The sequence below is a fragment of the Rattus norvegicus genome, chromosome 17 (assembly GCF_021556685.1).
Source record: "Rattus norvegicus strain SHRSP/BbbUtx chromosome 17, alternate assembly SHRSP_T2T, whole genome shotgun sequence".
Lineage (NCBI taxonomy): Eukaryota > Metazoa > Chordata > Mammalia > Rodentia > Muridae > Rattus > Rattus norvegicus.
In genome coordinates this window covers 75,893,322-75,902,500 of record NC_141550.1, presented here as the reverse complement: position 1 = coordinate 75,902,500, position 9,179 = coordinate 75,893,322, and the positions used below count along the sequence as shown (strand labels likewise).

The 9,179-nt window shown below is 38.7% G+C and overlaps 1 long non-coding RNA gene across 3 annotated transcripts in view; it reads right to left on the bottom strand.

Annotated features, from left to right (window-relative positions):
* LOC148000279 (uncharacterized) overlaps nucleotides 1-9,179 on the bottom strand; it is a 72,621-nt gene that overhangs the window by 26,208 nt on the left and 37,234 nt on the right. For all 3 annotated transcript variants that reach the window (XR_015641853.1, XR_015641854.1, XR_015641855.1), the window contains 2 exons: nucleotides 3,671-3,815; nucleotides 277-410 (listed from right to left, as the gene is read on the bottom strand). This is a non-coding gene — a long non-coding RNA (uncharacterized LOC148000279). The remainder of the gene's footprint in view (nucleotides 1-276; nucleotides 411-3,670; nucleotides 3,816-9,179) is intronic.

Sequence of the window (9,179 nt, the reverse complement as noted above, 5' to 3'; positions counted from 1 at the left end):
AGGTGGCATTTTGCTTCCCCAACGAATAAATTGTCAATAGCCAAAGGTCTCTTGGAGGGAAGACGCTCCTTTGCTAAAATCAAAGGCAAACTCAATATTCTGAACAATAAATCTTAAGTAACTTAAGATTGTCAGCCTGTGCCAAGGGTTGATGGGTATCTTCTCCAAGAAATCCAAGACTAGCTGGTCACAGCCAACATGGCTGCTTTTGGATTACTGTGTACTTTTACTAACTAGGAAAAAAGTGACTGGTGTTCTAAGCGAGCTATCACTCACATCTCTTGATAGATTTCATTGATATGTAGAACGGAGCATTATAACTTTCCATCCTCCCATGAAGGTCATTCCAGATGTTTAGATTCACATCTAGTTCCAGTTTACCAGCTTCCCAAAGCAAAATTCGAATGAAGCTGAAAAACACAAATGCGATTCACTTCATTGGCTAAAGATCATTGAATTTCACCAACCAGATTGGCTGTAAGTTTCTGAAACTTGGATCCTGACCTAGAAAAAGCTGCTACTAGACTGCAGAAATAACTAAATCCTCAAAAGCAGAAAACCATTTTAAACCAAATTCTGGCTGTGAGAAAATACCTTTTCAATGTTCACGCACGTCTTAGATACAGCATTTTTCAAGTACATGCACACGTATATGCACACACACTCACACACATCGAAAATAATTGTTTATAGAGGAAAACGGAGAAGTGAGACAGTACAATAAAGACAGGAATCAGATGAGTTATTGTATTATATAATAGCTTAGCTTATCAACAAGGTCAAAATTTTTTTTGAGTAGTCCAAGATAATGCTTTACAATTCTTTGTTCCTCTAATCATTAACTAAGAGGTATAGAGCATCCATGACAGGCCATTTATTTACACTACTAAGTCCTAGAGAAAACAACCACAATTTTAAAGACATAGGGTCTAGGGAGATGGCTCAGTCAGTGAAGTGCTTGCCACCGAAGCACAGAAGTAGCCTGAGTTTAGAACTCCAGCACCTATATAAAAACCATGTGTGGCGGTATGCATTTACAATCCCAGTGATGGAGATACAGAGACAGACAGATTCTTGGAGCTCATTGATTTGGTCCTGGCCAAACCAATGACTTCCAGGTTTAATGAAAGACCTTGGCTCAAAAATAAGGTAGACAGGAATCAAGGAAGATACCAGACTGTTGACCACCACATCTATACACACGAACTGAAACCTTTAGGTCTTCAGCATCTCCTATGAGGAGTCTGATGGTTATGAGGTAGGGTGGTCAGTGCCTTAACAAGGGAAGATGCTGGGCACTACAAAGACGCTGATGAGAAGATCATCAGGAAAGATTCCTAGTGAAGCAACCTCAAAGCTGAGTCCTGATGAATTAATCATAGTTTCTTATGTTAAAAAGGGACTGGAGAATTTTGCCTTAGAAGAAACAGAAACAAACAAACAAAAAAATCAATCCTGATTTCTATAGTAGCAGGATTCTCTAGTACATTTGAAGTAGGTAATCAATGTGTACAAATACCTACTACATGTAAGCTATGAACAAAAACTCTACTTGTTTCATGGTATCCACATTTTAGTAAAGGTAATGTAAAATTATGCTTTAAAAAAACCAAAACTAAAATGTGAAATAAAATAGGTCCTGTGGAAAAAAATAACCAAGGACTTGAGGAATGCCTTAAATTGAGTAACGCTAACGAGAAAGGATCTAAGGGATTTTACCCGAGAGACATTAGAAGTGACTTAGTTTGAGAAGTCTGAGTTGGAAAAAATATGACTACATATAGTGACTCTAGGAGATAGGGGTTGTCTTAGTGCTAGTGGGAAACAGAATTCATCTGCACTAAGTCGACGGTCTTTAACTGAAGGAGGTCATCATGGAGATAAGTGGGCGTTTACAGGAGTTGCTGAAGATACAACATTGACAGAATCTTATCAGATTGCATGGGCTGGTCAGGGAAACTGATGGCAGCAATGAAACATTTGTCTTAGGCAGTACATGATGGCCACTGTCCCTGATACATGGAAATCAGGCTGAAAGAAGAAAAGGAAGAGGTGAAAATCATGACTGGTTGTTTATGAGCCAGTAAATGTGGATATGAGTGTGGTTGTGTAATCTGAGAGGGCCACATGGAGGTAATATACATGCTGTTGGATGTGTAAGTGCAAAACTCACTAGGAAGACCTACTTCTTAAAAAAAAATACAGAAACATTTTTTCCTGTCCTAACTGGCTGTGAACTTCTTTTGATTTCTATCTTCTCGATATCAGCTATTTTCTCTGTCCAAAATGTCCCCTACTTGATACCTAACACCTTACTTCTGTGTTTGTTCTGTTTAGGAGAATCCTTTGTTCATAGCATCTGATATACAGATCAAAACTCCAGCTTCCACTGAAGGGTCCAAATGTATGAAGCAAAACCATATAAAAATGAGAAGAAAAGTTCTATGGAATCTTTAGCAGCTAGAGGAAAATTTATTAGCAATAAAAGCAAACAACTATGAAAAATAAGAAGACACTGGGCCATGTAGGTTGAGCACAGGAAAGAATAATTAATCTAGGGGGTTGGGGATTTAGCTCAGTGGTAGAGCGCTTGCCTAGCAAGCACAAGGCCCTGGGTTCGGTCCCCAGCTCCAAAAAAAAAAAAAAAAAAGAAAGAAAGAAAGAAAGAAAGAAAGAAAGAAAGAAAGAAAAAAGAATAACTAATCTCACAAAGAAAAAATAAAACATGGTTGAGAACCCAACAAAACAGTCCTTAGAGTTGTCCAACATTCAAGAGAGAGGTTTTGTTTTGTTCTGTTTTTAAAAAATCTTCTGCATTGGACAAAGTAAACCAGATAAGGCATCTCCCCTTGGTAGAAATGTAAATCTATAGGGAGAGATTTTGACAAATATAACTGATTCATTTTTCCCTAATAAAATCTTTGAGAACTTGTCAGAGAAAAGAATCAACACTAACCATAAATATTCCATTAAACAGTTTGTCCACTGCACCTTTATAGATACCTAGGGGGAAAAGACCTAAATTTTCACTAGTAGGCAATTACCTAAGAAAATATATGATATAGAATCATATAATTCATAAAATATTATTTAATGAATATTTGAGAACACAATAAATAGTTGTAATATTTTGTACTTTTACACAATAATTCTTGTTAATTATTTAAAAACAAGGAGACGGGCTGGAGAGATGGCTCAGCGGTTAAGAGCGCCCGACTGCTCTTCCAGAGGTCATGAGTTCAATTCCCAGCAACCACATGGTGGCTCACAACCATCTGTAAAGAGATCTGATGCCCTCTTCTGGTGTATCTGAAGACAGCTACAGTGTACTTATATATAATAAATAAATAAATCTTTAAAAAAAAAAAACAAAAAAAAACCAAGGAGACATAGTATTCATCACCTATATCACATGGATAGTTCTTTTATATATTATCTTGTTTAAAATTTCTACATTTACTTAGTTTAGTCTTCTTTTGTAGTTATTCACATCTTTCCTTTTAAGTAGGAACATCTTTCGCTCTCCAACTTCCCTTTACTTATTCCTATAAGTGGATTTCAATTATAAAAAAAATACAGTTAATAAAAATATGATTTTTACAACCTATAGGACAAAGCCCATTATAATTCACCCAAGATTTTTGTAAACATTACCTTTTTAAAGATTTACCTTTATTATTTTTGATTATGTATCTCTCTGCGCATGTGCTGGGATATCAGCATGAACCTGTGAGCCACAGAGGCCAGAGGTGTTGGACCTTCCTAAAGCTGGAGTCGTAGGTGGTTGTGAGCCACATAACAAGGGTGTTCTTAATCTGTAGCCCATAAATAACACATTTTAGAACAAATATTTAAAACACATGATAAAGCAGCATAAGTCATGAGGTCAATAGTTGCCAACGATTTAAGCTATTTTTAAAACATACATTGTGATTTAAAATTGGCCTGTGCCATATACCCAAAAATTATCTAAATGGAATACACACACACACACACACACACACACGCACGCACGCACACACACACACACACACACACACACACACACACACACACATATATATATATATATATATATATGTTTATACACACACACACTCACACACTCACACACACTTGGAACTATAATTATCATTAGTTCTATAGTTGACATTATATGGAAATGAGATATTTTCAAGTGATAATCTAACAAATAAAATCATCTTACTAGGAGTTGTAGAGATTGCTCAACAGGTAAGAACACTGTTCTTGCTGTTTGAGTGTAAGGACCTGAGCTTACACTTAAAGGCCACAGATTCCACATGAAAGTCAAGGTATAGACCTTTGCACCTGTACTTCCAGTGATGTGGGGTCAGGTGGTGTGGTGTGGCATGAAAACAAAAAGATTGCTGTGGGTTGATGGTTACCAGCCTAGTTTCATGCTTAGTGACAGACCCTGTCTACAGAGACTAAGCCAGAGATTGAGATATTGATCCTTTGATCTCTAGATATGTGTACCTACACACGTGGACAGACAGACATTATGCAAACCCATAGAGAGAGGGGGAAGAGTAGAGACATATTAGATATTAAAAGACAATGATACAATATAATATGCTGGGTTTTGTATTATCTTATCACATTTTATTTTATTATTCCTTAGAAGCCTTTTTTTAAAGTAATGAGAAATAGGAAGAAGGTGGATATAAAAGGGAGTAGAACTGGGGAACTGGGAGGAGTAAAGGGGTGAACTGTAATTACAATATATTATGTGAGAAAATATCTATTTTCACTAAGAAGAAAAAAATAAGTAACTGATTGCTAGATCACTAGATTGCTAGCTCTTCTCTGCATTATTAATTCTGAACAAGTCATTTACATATCTTTCTGTGGTCTAACTCTAAGGCTAACTTCTCCATCAGGTAAAGCAGGCACAACATTTATGCCTACAATCCTTTGGGGAGTTCAGAAAAGGGGTTTCAATTCTTTTTTTTTTTTTTTTTTTGACCAGAAGGACACGGACGGACTTTTTAGGTGGAAGATTACATTTATATTTATAACTGAGAAAGTCATAAAATATCATTGTAGTTTGGCATAATGGCACTCGTCTGCATTCCTAGAACTTGTAGGTGGAGGTAGGAGAATCAGGAGTTCAATGCCATTCTTGCCTACATATTGAGCAGGAGTTTAACATGGGCTACATAAGATTCCATCTCAGAAAAGCAAATATAGACATGTTTGTATGCATGTAAGTGTATCATTTCATTTTTTTTTACATAGGAAGGAAGCATGAAGACAAAAATATCTAGAGATGTAGTGGATGATGTGTGCTTTAAGAAAGGTAAATGATCAAGTCAGTGTCCAAGGTGATAGGGAGATAAAACAATATGTGAGGATTTGGGAGGATTTCACGAAAGGCCTAGATGAAAGACTGGTGGGAGATAAAGTAGACAGGAGTAAAAGGAAGGTTAAGAAGTGTGGATAAATGGCAGTGGATTCAGATAGATCACATGTGACTGGATATGGGGAGCTGCAATGCCAACATGGAAACTGAGGACCTCCTTGTGATAATAAAATCTAATGAAGCCAGTGCTGGTAGGAACCAGTGATTTAGTGTGGCAAGGAAAGAAGGTCAGAAGTCAAGAATTCAACATATCTCAAAATCTAGGGACATCATATCAAGTGGCCAAGGTTTGCAGGTACATTCCTCAAGGACTTGTGCATTCGAACACTTGTTTCTCAGTCAAGAGCTCTGTGCAGCTTCTGGTGCCCACCTGGCAGAGGTGGGTCACTGAGAGTGGGTTGTTGATGGATAGAGCCCAGTCCTGCTTCAGGTCTCTGTGTTCCACAGAGATGGAAACAAGAGACTCTACAAGTGTCTTCCAGCACAGACAGTGTCTGTCATCCCAGCACCCATACTTTCCTTTCCTTGATGGGCTGCTAGCGTCTGAATCATATATGAACTCAGACAAGTCTTTCTTCCCTTTAGATGCCACTGTCTGGAATTTGTCCCAACAATGCAGCCAATGGCCACCCTTTCACTGAGCTTTCACTAGGAAGAGAACGGAGTCAGGACAAAATGCCCTTAACTCTTCCAGGTATAGAGTCTCTGAAGTATGTCTCATCCAGATACAATTCTATTACTTTTACATTCTCCAGAAACCCAGATACTTTTGATTCTCTGATACAGCTGCAGGCCTTAATTTATGATTCTCTGTGTTATTATCTTGGGTACAATATTGATTCCAATATAAGAGTGGTTTGCATAATAGCTAATGAGTGCAAAGGGTTAAGAGTTAGACAAAGATTATCAATGAGTATAAACACAGGAGTGTAAGAAAAAAATGGATATTCATTCTTTTTGTTCATGGAAGAAAAACCTTTCTGTTATCATGACATCACTTCTCCCTTTTTAGTAACAAGCCGTGAAAGAATATGCCTCCACTCTCCCATCGCTTGCCTTTTGAAGTTAATTTCCAATCCTAACTGGAAATCAGAAATGGTGCAATCTTTTGATATGTTACAGAGCAATGAAAATTTAATTTATATAATATCTTCCCCTTTTTAAGTGCCTTGCTCAATTGAAGCTGAAGCAGCTGTGAATGATGGCTAAGTTAAGAATAAAAAGTAAGATCAAAGTGATGTCTGCCATTATGATTTCAAACAGCATGTGCCACTTGGGAAGTTTGCGGGGGGGAGGTGGAGCAAATATTAAAAAGGATACAGCGGTATAACTGAAATAAAATATAGCATATAGAAAGTGAGGCATTCATTAAGTTTCTCAATTATTCTGCCGACCTAAAAGCCTAAAGGACAAGAAAGAAAACAAACAAGTGTATTGGCGGTAGACTCTATATGTATCCACTTATGTGTGAATGAGTGTGTGCACACATGCTTATGTGTGTGTATGTATGTGCTATATGTGTGTGCACACAGGAGTGGGCATCTCTCTGTGGTCTCTCTCTCTCTCTCTCTCTCTCTCTCTCTCTGTGTGTCTGTGTGTGTCTGTGTGTGTGTGTGTGTGGTGTGGTGTGTGAGCGTGCCCATGCATGCTCATGTGTGCATGCATGCGTGTACATAATACAGTTGTTGGGAGAGCATCTCTATTCAGTTTCAAATGTTCCCTAAGAGTTTTCATCTTCAAAAACTGTGTATTTTGCCAACACTACTGGCTCAAATAGCTTCCAAAGTACCTGGGAAAATACTTAGGTGGGAGAGAGAATAGAAAAAGGAGAAGCTCAGGGGACAGGGTGGTGAGAGGCCTGTCCCTCCTTAAAGGTCATGGCTTCCCACTCTGAAGAACATCTTGAGCTAGTTTTAATCCACTGATTGTTAATCAATAAATCCTTAAACTTGCAGTTAGTAGGAAGAAACGGTACCAGTCATAGGAGTAAACTTTCTGTAGATGACCAAACATTTACCCCAAGTGTCATGGGGCTCCATTACCTGTAAACTTTGTGCATGTACATTAATAGTGGTGAAGAGCGATCCCGTTTGCTGCCAAGCAAAGTCATTTGTTGAATGTCAGAAGGCTTTCTAGACCACATACAATGAAATTCCTGAGAATTCCAGCTTAAGTGGTAGGCTGGTCCAGGACTGGTTTGTTTTGTGAACACTTAAAACCTCAGAGGAAGGAAAGATAGTGGAAAGGGAGGTCAGAGCCAGCAGTAAAGCCGTTGTGGGACACTCTTGTGTCTCTGACACCTAAAAGCCCTTTGTCAAATGAAACGGCACATCTGGCAGAGCCAGCTGCTGGGTGCTCCCTGACGTTGTGCCCAGAGCCCTGATAAGATGCTATCAGGCAATCCCTCTAAGTACTTTAAGCACTATACACAGATCACTGGAGCAATTACCATAAAGAGTGAAAGATATGGGCCTTTATTGATGGAGATTAATATTGAACACAAGGACATTGATTTTTCTCTGCATCTTATTTCTGATCGTAAACTTAGTTTGCAGCCTAACTAAGTTGGTTTGAGCTTGTCTTCTTCCTGATGCTACTTTAAATACTGACTAAGAATGAATTTGCAGTATTTCTAATGTAAAGAGAAGTGGTTTTACCCCAAGGCTCTTATATTCTACATGATGAGTAACATTTTGTTGTGTCTGATCTATTCCAGACACTATATTAGGTATTGAACACACACCATAGTTTAAGTCTCACAAATGTGCATCCTAGGTAAAGACACCAAGCAGCACACTTCTGATGAGGATGCTGACTATTACAGCCATTGAAAAAAATATCCCAGAGCTACGAAAAGGCATCGTGGGTCTCGAGAGCACTTGGGTTCTTACAGAGGCCCTGCGTTTGGCTTCCAGCTTCCATATCATGTCTGCAACTCAAGATCTAGGGAATTCAGATCTTTTGGCCTCCACAAGCATTATATGCAAATAGTATACTTACAGACAGACAGACAGACAGACAGACAATGGTATACATAAGATAAAAATAACTGTTTATTATAAAATTAAGGAGAATGAATCTTCATGTTTATTACTGTAAGGACTGTTATGGTATGAATATGAAAGCTTCTCCTAAGCTCATATATTTAAACACATGGTTCCTCACTAGTGGCGCTGTTTGGGAAATTTTGGAACCTTTGGAATGGATGTAGAGTCACCCTGGAGGAAGTGTGTTACTGGAGGACTGGCTTTGAGGTTCTACAGCCTGCTGTCGCTTCTGAGTGCTGGTATCATGCCGCCAGTGGCCTTCCACTCCTGTCACATTCATTACCTGCTACGATAAAATATACCCACTCGAACCATGAGTAAACCCTTCCTTCCTTCCTTCCTTAAATAGCTTCTCACCCAGCATTTTGTCACAGCAATGAGCAAAGCAACTAACAGAATGAAAACACATGAGATACTTGATGCCCGCTGGAGGAGTTGTTTGATGCAGCGCAACAGTTGAACATGGACTTCATCCTCAAAAGTTGGTTCTCCGTACGAACATCTGAAGGAAAAGCACACCTACTGTGTACTTTAATTTCTTAGAGAGAGAGAGAGAGAGAGAGAGAGAGAGAGAGAGAGAGTGTCCATGTGTGTATGCACACAATGGATGTCTGCATTCTGCAGTGTGCATTTGGAAGTCAGAGGACAACTTTCAGAAGTTGGTTCTCTCCAAGCACTGTGGATTCTGGGGACCAAACTCAGACTGCCTGACTTGCAAGTGCTTTCACCTACCAAGCCCCACCCCACTG